At 33.4% G+C, this 12,177-nt stretch overlaps 1 long non-coding RNA gene across 1 annotated transcript in view; it reads left to right on the top strand.

Moving 5' to 3' along the window:
* LOC119189015 overlaps nucleotides 1–9,960 on the top strand; it is a 74,491-nt gene extending 64,531 nt beyond the window's left edge. The window contains exon 3 of the long non-coding RNA XR_005112210.1: nucleotides 9,819–9,960. This is a non-coding gene — a long non-coding RNA (uncharacterized LOC119189015). The remainder of the gene's footprint in view (nucleotides 1–9,818) is intronic.
* Nucleotides 9,961–12,177: the final 2,217 nt, after the last annotated feature.

Raw genomic sequence — 12,177 nt, 5'->3', positions numbered from 1 at the left:
AGCAACTATTAAAAGTTTGACGACTTTATGAGAAAAATGGCTGGTAGGTTAAAGATTAATAATGATGATGATTTTTTTTGCATTGCCGCCAGGAAGTATCCTAGTAGTAGCTAGCGCATGTTTTTAAGGAATCATTTTAACCATGAAGGCATTATCGTGAGGAATCCTGCATATCTGAGAAATTATCTATAGGAATTTTGAGGGTGTGTGAAGTCTACCAATCCGTAGTAGGCCAGCGTGGAGGAGTAAGGCCTAATTCCACTCAGTAGCAGGAGAGGCCCGTGTCGAGCCGTGGGACAGTATATAATACAAGGCTGATGTTTATATATTTAAGCGAAGGATTTTTTCTTGAAATTAATATTTGTATTTGATATGCCTAACTTTCTTATCCCCTATGCCATCATGCCAAGAGGCTACAATCTGGCAGGCTCACCTGTGGTCTGATTGTGAGTGATAACTACTATCAAGTCCTACAATCTCAGAGGAATTAGTCTGTGTTGCTGACCTTTGAGAAAAGGAATTGGGCAAGTTATTTTTAGAACGGAATGAAATGATATTTGAAGATTACGACGTTCATAATTGTACATTTCATTTTACTTAGTTTCGTTGTATTATTCTCAATGAATTTGAAATTATTTCGAAATATAGAAATGTTTAAGATTTTCGACATTTTATTAAAGGTTACATCCTTATGTTGCTCGGAGCGTGATGGATAATAAATATGAATATGAAATGACCTTTATGACTGGTATCTATTTATATTCAGGGACAAACAATTTGGTATGTTCCTATGTTTGGTTTTTCACGATTCTTTATGTAATAGCAAATAGTACGAAGGAGAAGCCCCTCTGCGAAAACTATTTAATTTATTAAGAAATGAGCAGTAATTAATATTTGAAATATTGCAATGTGCAGGAGTGTACGCATAGGGGATGTCGCCCTGTCTTATTCTTTCCTACCTGTCGTAATTCTCGATGACGTCACGTGCGCGTAATGTGCCATTTTTTTGTTTTTTGACACTCAACCGAAATTCAAAAGCTTATAGCTAGTTGAATTTTTATAAAATTTTAATCAATATATATTACTGTGTTAGAATTTATATGACAAATATTTGATAAACTTAATGAACAAAAATGATTTAAATAGCTTTATTTACCGATGATAAATATTATAGTCTAATCCACCCAAACTAGAGGAGTCGGTGGAAATCTTTACCAACCAGTGAGACATTTAATATAGCCAATAACATTATATTTCTATATTATATCTTTCTCCTGACACGAGTAAGCCTTACGTATAAACACTATTCAATTCAACATAACAATATCTTAAGTCAATATAAATGTTACCAATAAATAAATACATAAAACCAGACTAACGTAGTTTACAGTAACATTGTTATTTTTGTTATAACGTTCCGCCAATATTTCCTCCCACTTATGTTGAGATTCGCCAATATTTTGTAATAATCCGTTTACTGGTCAGGTTTTCCCGATCGTGGCTCAACTGGACGTATCGACGTATAGGAAAATTGGCTGGAACTTGTCTAAGATAAATTGTGTTAGCAATATTTGAATATTTTCAATGTTGAACAGTTTTATAATATTAGTAATAAAAGTGACTGCTTCAGTTGTGTAGTACGAATGACTTGTGTTAAAGTGTTCAATCTACGGGTAAAGTGCTATTGTGGTTTTCTGCTTAGTGTCTATCTGGAATTGTTCCTGGTAAATGACAATCCTTGTTTGTTCATAGGAACGAAATAGCCGGTAAAATATAGAAAAAGGAGAAAGGCGAGATGCAATTTTTTTTTATACGTTTAAAATATTATTAGCAGTTACTTAAATTTTGTCATGTAAGGATGACCTGCTGATAATGGTCTAGATTATAAATCGCAAACTTCAGGTACTTTAGAGTTGCTAAGTAACTATTTTAACGTCGGATCATAGTTTATTTTCGTTGGTTAAAAATTGAATTGGTCGAAGGCTATTAGGACTTGCGTCTTAGGAGGTTTCTGAATCCTTATATTTCACGGGTGGTCGTTTAGCATACGCGACTATTAATTTAACAAGGCATTTGAAATTAATGCATTTTGGAATTATTGTTTGAGGTTTCTTTATGTTATAGGATATTCCGTGGCCTATTCTACATTCTATTGTAAACTCAAAATATTCCAAATATTATATTTTTTAAAAATGATAGTAAGAAGTTATTTCTGGGCTCATAAATAAATATAAAAACGGGGCATAGTTGAGAGCAGAAGTGATTGCCGAGACGAATGTCCGCGGGTTCAAAAACCAAGGGTACGCACTTTTGACTTTTCTAAAGATATGTGAGTATTCTTTGTGTATTATCGCTTGCTTTAATGATGAAGGAAAACATGTGAGGAAACCTGCATACCTGAGACGCTCTCAATTATAAATTTCGAAGGTATGTTCGCCAACACGCCCTACGCCAGTATTGGGAACGCCTAAACTCAGTAGTAAAGAAAGCCCATGCCCAATACTGCGACAGTATAATAAAGGCTGATATTATAAGTTGCTATCACACAGTTACTATTTTCACGACAAAAGATAGCTATTCCAAAACAAAAGAAAATCTACATTAACACGCTATACTTTTTAAATGTTTGTTATTACACTCCATCACGCAGCAATATTGTATAATAATAATAATATCAGCCCTGTATTATATACTTGCCCACTGCTGAGCACGGGCCTCCTCTACTACTGAGAGGGAATAGGCCTTAGTCCACCACGCTGGCCTAGTGCGGATTGATAGACTGCACACACCCTCGAAATTCCTATAGAGAACTTCTCAGATGTGCAGGTTTCCTCACGATGTTTTCCTTCACCGTTAAAGCCAACGATAAATTCACAAAATATACACACATGATTTTAGAAAAGTCAGAGGTGTGTGCCCTTGGGATTTGAACCTGCGGACATTCGTCTTGGCAGTCCGTTCCACACCCAACTAGGCTATCGCCGCTTATAATATTGTATAGCTAATCTAAAATAAAAAAAATAAATAAATTAACAGACCTTTATGTAAAAACTTTCGTGTTCCACGCCGCCTTGCGTAATTTCCCTGGCAACACTTCCAGTGACCAGCCCGCATGTGTATAAAACCACTTTGTTGCCAGCGTCAGGCCCACTAGATTTCTTTGTACAAAGGGCCGTGGCCGTAGCACCTGCATTTGTCAGTGTTCTCTATATTGTGCCTTTGTGCATATCCACGCTGAACTTAATGAAAATCGCTGATTCTAGACGTTAGATATTTTATAAGGGATTATCTTGGATTTCTTATTTTTTAATCTATTATAACTTTAATAAATCTATGCTTTTAGCCTTTATGAAGATGAGCAAATAATTTGGAAGTTATTTGAATTTAGAGTCGTCAACTGGGAGTCCAACAGTCAATATAGAAAACCTTCTTCCTTGAAAAATGTTAACCACGCTATACGCAAATATATCTTAGTATAGAAGAATATGTATCGGGCATAAATAATCACCTCTATGCGTAAGCTACTCTTTTCTCTTCTTAATTTGTAATTGTTTACATCCGTTTAGAGATCACATAACATCAGGTGATCATGTTCGTTTGTCGATAAATTTGCTCGACGCGGAAATCGAACCCTGGACCTCGAAATTAAACTACGCCACCGAGACAGATAATTAAAATAACATTATTAAATTAATGTAAATCATATTATATTACTGTGCAGTCTATATATAGCAAAAAGTTATTACTATAAAACTTGCGGTTGATTGATGAACGTGCTGTTGATGAGAGTTTTTATCGTAATTATGAAAGAGATTTAAAAAGATTTCATCTCGATAACGTGTGGTAATGGTTCTGAATGGACGGTGCTTTCAATGCAATAAATCATTTATAGCCGATTATTACTTATATTATAGCTAGATTAAACTCAGAATATTTTTAGCAAAAATGTATTTTATATTTTCTGAAAGTAATAAGATTAATGTTGATTATGACTTTTGATACAATCTGACGCTAATAGGATTGGTTTAGTTTGAAGTAGTAATTATTAATTTAATTATATCGTTATAATATTCTTTAATTCTGTGAATAAGATATATTTAGCATCTTTTGGAGTACATTATATTGCACCTTAGTGAATTGTTATATTTGTGACTAGCTATCTACCTGCAGCTCCTCGCGTAGAAGAATTCTAACCAAAGTTTAAAGTCACATAATTACGTCTTTATCCCGGAAGGGGTAGGCTGAGGTGCATCCAAAACACACACTTTTCGCCATGTGTGTTCCGTCCCATGATGTGATAGTCGGCGAGCTTATCGCTACTTCAGGTACAAATTCCAGACTCCGAACGCAAGACTCTGGAGTGTCGTACCGCGCACGCAATGCAACCGCCACCAAGTTAGAAGAGAATAAGTTTTAAGAAGTTTTAAAGTAAACAACAAATAAAAAAAAAATGTTTCTTATCTTTTTAATAACCGATTTTAATGAAACAAATCTTGCTATCTATCTTACCCACTTAGTCCCTTAGTTAAAACTACATGAAGATCCGTTCAGTAGTTTCAAAGTTGTGGGGTCAACCAATAAACAGAAAACATGCATGATGTGGGACCCTCACTCCCAAAAAATATGAATTTGGAGTTATTTCGCTTTATTGTTTTGCATGCGATATATGAATTATAACATCTAAAAGTATAATCGGGCTTACTGGTCCGTAAACTCCTTAGAAACAACAATAAAGCCAAAACGCCCACAGCATTATTCCGTCATAAAACGCAAACCACCTCTTGAGACGACGCAATTAAAATAAGACATAGCTGAGTGAAGACCGGCATTGTCTCTCGACGTCTATAATTTTGATAATAGGCTAGAAAATATTCTTTTGTCTCCTACAGACTATCTGCTTGTAAGATGTTCGATTATTCCTTGAATAAGGCGCCACTGTCAGCTGTGATCGGGCAGCATTTTTATGGCGTCGATAATTTGACAAAAGGATGAGTTGGTTCTTAATTTAATGAAGAATATTATAGTTTAAATTAATTTGGATTTTGTTTTCGCTATTTATATTTAATAATCTGACGCTACTGCATTACAAGATACTCAACTTTATAAAAACATGAATTATTAATTACCTACTTTACGTTAATAAATACTGGCCAAAATAATTAAAAATACATACATAACATATACATACATACATAACATCACGCATTTATAAAGACAATCACTTTTAGTATGTTCCTATGATGTGATACGTATAATAAATACTGCTGATACCAAAAATATCATTAAAAATACCTACATGCAATACAACTACGTCACCGAGGCAGTCATTAAAAATACCTACATGTATAGCAAAATTGTAACAGGAAAATTTGTGAAAATTACAGATATCGACGAAAATTCATACGGGGGATTTTATTAGAGCAACAGAAACTAAAATATTTTATAAAATGTTGTCTGTCTATTTGTAAGTTTGTACACGCAAAAACTATAGGGTACAATTTAATGCAGTTGTCACCTATATCTGGCTAAGGATCTAACTTAAAATTTAGGCTCCATTTTATCGCGGTAAGACATAAAACAAGAGTTTAATCCTCGGATAACTCTTTCATGCAAGCAGAGCCGCGAGCAAAAGCAATAATATAAAATTAAAATCAGCCCACACGGTTCTACAGTAGTTACGCCATGACGAGAGTTGAGAGCGCGCCGCTAACTATTGTAAATGACCCGACGAGGGTGTAATTACATTTTTTCACACTTCACTAATAGTAACTCACTAATTTGGTAGGAGACTTAATATGACCCACCCGCTTAGTTATTTCTGTAAAATTGTTTATGTGCTTTTAATGATTTATAAAATAAAATATTGACATAAATTCTAAAAGCATTTTGATTAGAGTGGCAACTATTCCAGTTTATGAACTCTCAGAATTTAGTGTCGGTTCATAAAATAGGTGTTCACTTGGCTAAAGCGCCTAGCATAATCCGAAAGCCTCGTTCCTCTCTAAATAGTATCCACATACGGCCACTTTATGAAAAGTATAAAGAACCTTACTAGTTTCATCCGACTACGGCGGAGCAAGGAAGGGCAATGATTTAGAAGGTATAAAATATGTCTACTATTATAAAAGTACAGAAATAATCGTGTTTAATCAATTCCTATGCATTCTCTTTACATTTCGTGGAATTAGAATATTACTAACATATATAGTAGGCTGTCAAGATGTATAGATTTTTAACTTTCATTTTAAGCTCTAAAATGACTCAAAAACCGAAGAGAATAATAATGAAGTAAGTACGTATATTAAATGGCATATTGCTCGAATTGCAGATAAAATGTTGGTCGTCATAGCATGACCAGTGTTACTCTGATTATAATCAACCATGATAGACAAGGCAAGAAGGTAAACAAATAATTAAACAAAAGACTGATGTAAAAATTTGTAAAGCGCGTCTTGTATAAAGACTTTCGTGATGTGACAAAAACCGGGATATCTGTTAAAAAGCGCCGCCCAGCCAGGTTCAATTACGTTTAAAGATAGACGAGGCTTTTATAACTTTTCTAGGGTGTTTCATTAAAAATTTTCTTCAAAGGGCTGGGGCTTGTCTCATTATTACATGGGATTTGAAGAGCACAAGCTCTGAATGACGAAACTGCAGAGCGGATTTCCTAAGGCAATATTTTGACACAAACGTGTACCACCTTTTACCGCGTATAAGATATGTATGAATTTGGATTAATGCTTTTGCGTTAATATTTTTTAAGTTGCCGTCTTATTAGGGACTAATATGACGTAAATCTTCTTCTAACATTGACTTCAAAATGTCGTTCTACTAGAAGTAAGGCAATATTTCCAAATTTGCTAAAATCAGGCTCCATCTACTCAGTTTTATTTTGACGTATACTGACAATTCCATCTAAGTAAACAACATACTATTTCTAATTTTGTCAAACAAATATAAACACTAAGTGTCAGCACATAGTAATTACGACGTAATTGCAAAAACCTACCCTGAACGTATCTCATAAATGAGAAAAAAATACTGCGTCTAATGAGACGTCAATTTCGCATGAATTCTTATTTGTACCGCGCTGAATACCCCTTCTGTGTATAAAAGTGACACACTGAGGCTAAATAATTACGGAGCGGATCCAGGTTGGATCTTTGATGCTTTAATCAGGTGACGAAAGGTTGGACACGCCTACAACCGTAATTAGAATGTCTTCGTGTAGACTCGCACTCTCGACGTGCGAATGAACACCTAAGTGTCTTCAAGGGGAATCAATTTTCTATCGACGAGGGTTGCTAGTGGATAACTTTTAAATTAGAATTTTGTGATGGAAATAGCGGAGGGACCTTTAGAACTTAAGTCTGGTTTACTTAAAATTAAATATCTAGTGGTAATTAAGTAGCTGGTGGAACAAATATAGCAAAGCGTCGAAATATAGCAAATTGTATTAAAATTATCCAACTTTAAATGATATGGTTAGAGAGAAATGTTCTTGAGTACCAATATTGTAGTTGAAACTAAATAGTTAAAATTGATTTTAGTTAAAATGATGACATGTGGAAAGTACAGTGTAATATCCATTTACACCCCTTCACTTTCAGACTTCAGTAGCAAAAACTGCATAATGAAAAATGCAAAAATAATTTCTAGTTACTAATCATGCCGTTCCGTTCTTTTGTATCCAAAGCCTAGCTTCAGACGAACCAAAAGTAAACGAGTCTACGGCAGCGAGGGAAGACTGTATCCCACACAAACTACCACACTACTAATGATGCATGTTGCAATTATCACGGCTTACCCGGCGCACAATTAGGAACACTCATCTATTATTACTGGCTTACGCATTTGCTTAATTTTGTCGCGGTATATTCAATAGAGAATAGGAGACATCTTTACTTATTGTTTCGTCAAAGGAAGTAATTATGTTTGTGTTTTGTGGACAAAATTGATTACCTGTTCTGCAGCTTGGGATAATGAAGTGAATGTAATACGATTATTAACAGTAGGTTTACGTCTGGAATTTGTGTTTGAATATTTCGCTGTTTTATTATATATACTTGTAAATTTGGTCATTTCTGCTACTGAATATTGGTAATGAAATCGAGGAGTGTTTAGGTTCGGTTTTCAGATGATGTTATAAAAAGACATTCGCGTTTTAATTCAAAAGATCCATAGTTTAAAAATGACTCCTATCAAGTCATGGAATAAAATAACTATGATGAATGGTGGGTGTGATAAAAGTAACTCCTCTCTCTTGGAATGATGTCAATGGAATTGGATTATTATTATATTATATATAAATGTTCTTTATGAAATAGAATTTCATTAATGTAATATTTGCGTCCCAATTGACAGATTTTAGTGTTTTGTAGTGTGTCAAAATTATTGGATTTTGAATAAGGTGCTTCTTAATTTAAATAGGATCAGGAAAATATCAAAAAACTTCCAAATATATGAATATAATATGAACTATCTAATCCGTAATACTTCACTTCACGTTAAGAAAATTGAATTGAACGAAATATGGAATAGGCAGTGAAGCATTATCGCATCAGTGGAATCAGCCAAAGCTCGACGTAATATTGACAAGATCCAATTCAACTCGCAAATCCGATCCTTCAACTTGTGAAGTGATTTCGCCTAATATCTAACGCCTTTGCATTTATGAATAATAACTGGAAAAAGTTAAATTCACTGATCCGCCTCCGTCTGAATATTGTTGTATTCGAGAGGTAACAAGCTAAAGGAAAAATAACACCTTTTACATGTTTCGGAGTAAATTCTTACCGGATTATTTTTGTTGGTGGCACTGATGTTCATATTATAAATGAAATTGTTAAGAATGCGTAAGTGAATAATGCCGACCATTCTTGTAGATTTTGTTAAAATGAAGTAAAAAATTGAAAATGAGTATATTTTTGAGACTATTAAAGCTATTGAAAGTTAAAATAAATGTCATAAAATTATGGAATGCTTGACCCACCTTATTTTAAAATCGTCATAAAATTGTTTCATGACAAAATACTAAGAAAAAATCTTCATTAATTTGCAAAAATCGCTATATATTATGGAATTAAATTATAAATAAATAACAACAAAAAATTAACGGTTGGCCATGTTAGAAACTGGGTTTTCTTCGCACTACCTTATTATTTCTTTACGTGTAAAATGTTTCAAATGTTCTACTATTACAAAATATCAAGAATAAATAACAAATTATTTTATCTAGAGTCTCAATTTTGGGAATATTTTTTTCTACATTATGCAGACTGAATAATGTAGATGTTTTTAAAGTTGTGAAGAACGCAATAAAAGGGCTCCAGACTTTACCTGCTGTCTCCAAAAATATTGAGTTTCTTTTGCAATATTAACTGTCAAATAAAATGTTAATGGCTACAAACTTTAAGAAATAGAATATCATTCTTACTTTCGCTTTATATTAAAATTTTAAGATAGTGCCACCAATAAATAAGGTTATCTGTAAGGTTTTTCATCGAGAAATAAATTGCTATCAATTATTACTTATATTAAATATATTTATGAAAATTTATAGTTTATATAAAAATAAAAAAAGAGTTTAGGACATTTTTTTTCAATAATAAGTCGGCGTATAACTGTGTATTTGAAATGTGAAAAATAAACTAAAATGAAAAATCTACAATATAAACCGTAGCTAAATAAAAATGAATTAAGTTAGACGTACTCACGAAAGAAATCGATTTATCCTCCACCTAACATTTTCCAATATATTATTCTATACCAATGAATATTGACACTAAAATTCTAACATATTATCTTCTTTGTTTCAGAAAAGCGATGTGGTATACGTAATTTAGAATAAACTCAAGATGGATGAACTGACACATTCTGTAAGAAGCGCGATGGCTCTGTTGTGGATCTTGTCTGGATTAGCCACTATACAAGCTGTGAAGGTCGTTATAGAACCACTGCCAAAAGGTAAGTCACAATTGATTTACGAACTATTTTGCTGGTGGTAGGATATATTTTATATCCGCCCGAACACAATGTGTTAAAATCTGCGATAGTGGCTTAAGTAAGTGTCGCGTTCTGTGATCAGCCTGTGTATAACCGTTTCCGACATAATTGTGTCGACTGCCGAGGGTAATCATCTCTCGTCAGTCGACATTCTACTAGACCCCACTCCACTTTATATCAGGTGCAGTGCAGTCACTTTGGCGGGCCCGTACAAAAATGAGCTCTCAAAAATCACCCCATGCACGTAAGAAAATGTACTATTGCACTGTTAGCAACAGTAAACAGAACGAATCTCCCTTTCTTAATTTAGTGTTTTTTTTCCAACTCAAATCCGTGAAGGAACTCCCCAAAGTTTGTCCCCCAGATGTTGGCACGACTGACTTCGCTTTAGTTTCGTTTAATTTCCTATCTCTCTTGTCGTGACGTTTATTACGGAGTTGTTCACCCACACTGGCTCAACACCAACCTACTTTTGTTGTCGGGCACTAATAACCATTTGGAATTAATTTTTATTCGCTCCTCGTTGTCTATTTTCGGACTGTGCCACTCCGACGCTTTATTGTTTTCGCATTAATTTACAGTCCACAGCTGCGGGTAACGCGGATTTCTAAGGAGTTTTTATCCTGTGCCTTCAGTATTCTTTCTTTTGAAAGTGAGAGCTCCTATTAATATTAATTAAAAAGTTTGAATAATTGAATGGATTCGGAATTGTTCCCGGTTTTGTTGGGTTTCTTCGACAGTGAATCACGGCAATAATTAAAACTTCACAGAGTTTATTATTGGATGTTTGCGAATGACAGATTTTGCACCCGAAACCGCAGCCAGAATGTGATATATCGCCGGCGTTGTTTCACTGAACAAAATACTTTAAACTTTCATGTAAACACATAATATTAAGTAAAGTATATACTGCTTACTGCGTTGCTAACTTTAGAACTGAGAATGTATTTCATTACTTTGTGTTTATAAAGTTAAAAAATAATAATTCTAGCCTAGAACGTAAGCAATGCAAGTCACGAACTAAAAGTACAATTAAGAGTTCGCTGTCGGCATATAAAACACGTAGACAGATTCCTGGAACGATCAAAGTAATTGCCGGAGGAAAACGTTTGAACATAAAATTCCTTATTGATTTACTTAGCGATTGACTGAAATAAACATTCGTTTTAAAATTTAAATCCTTCTTTGTAGACAATTAACGGAGTTAAGATTTCGTCTTTTGTCAGAAAAGGATATTTTATATTCTATAATCTTTTGTTAAAATTTAAACAGAAGTTATAATTATTTCTAGCTAGACAAATTTAATAAGCGACGTTGTAAATTACAAATTCTCTTTTAAGATATTATCAGCAAATAATTTAAATTTTAATTATGAATACATTTCTTATGTATTTCTTTTAAAAATAATGTTGATACATTCGTTTGTTTTATTCTTTTGTTGTTACTTTGACAATGCTATCGAAAATTGGGTTTGATTTACGAAATGTAAAATAATATTAATTAATTAGCCACTCATCGAAATAGTACTTCTTAAATATTGAAGTAATTTTTTACTGTTGGAATATATGCTACTTATAATTTCTTTCTTTTTCAATTTATAAAGAAAATCAAAATTCTTTTTTTTGGTAAGTTTTGAATTAATAGATATGTAATCAATAATCCCAGAGGTGTCATTATAGTTTCCATCAAACCTGCGAGTTACATTTAATAATTGATCATTGAAATACATGGTTTATTAGGGATTTCATCATTTTTTTTTAATTCCCACGTTGCGATGGTTTTTCATACTTATTTTTATAAATATTAAGAAACAAAATCTTATGAGTTTGTAAGGCGATATGTTTATCAAAGTCTATTCTGTTCGATTGCGTATACTTGATAATGTTTTGACCCATTTATACTCTTCCATTTGAAAGACATTTAATGAAGTGATCAATCAAGAAACAATCTTATAATTTTGAAAGAAGGTTTATAATTAATCAAAGATCGTAGTACATATTACGTGGGGTATAAGTAAAGCACGAACCGTGACAAAACGAATCAAATACGCTCAATTACATACAGAAACCACGAGCTGATCGGCATCGCAGTCCGCGGGTGGATTGCAATTATTGTTTTTGCAAATGTCCGTGAAAAATAAATGCCGCCATCGGTTACACTTGCCACAATATC

The sequence above is a fragment of the Manduca sexta genome, chromosome 11 (assembly GCF_014839805.1).
Source record: "Manduca sexta isolate Smith_Timp_Sample1 chromosome 11, JHU_Msex_v1.0, whole genome shotgun sequence".
Taxonomy (NCBI): domain Eukaryota; kingdom Metazoa; phylum Arthropoda; class Insecta; order Lepidoptera; family Sphingidae; genus Manduca; species Manduca sexta.
Note: the sequence above shows the minus strand (reverse complement) of the source record. Positions and strands in the feature narration are given on the sequence as shown.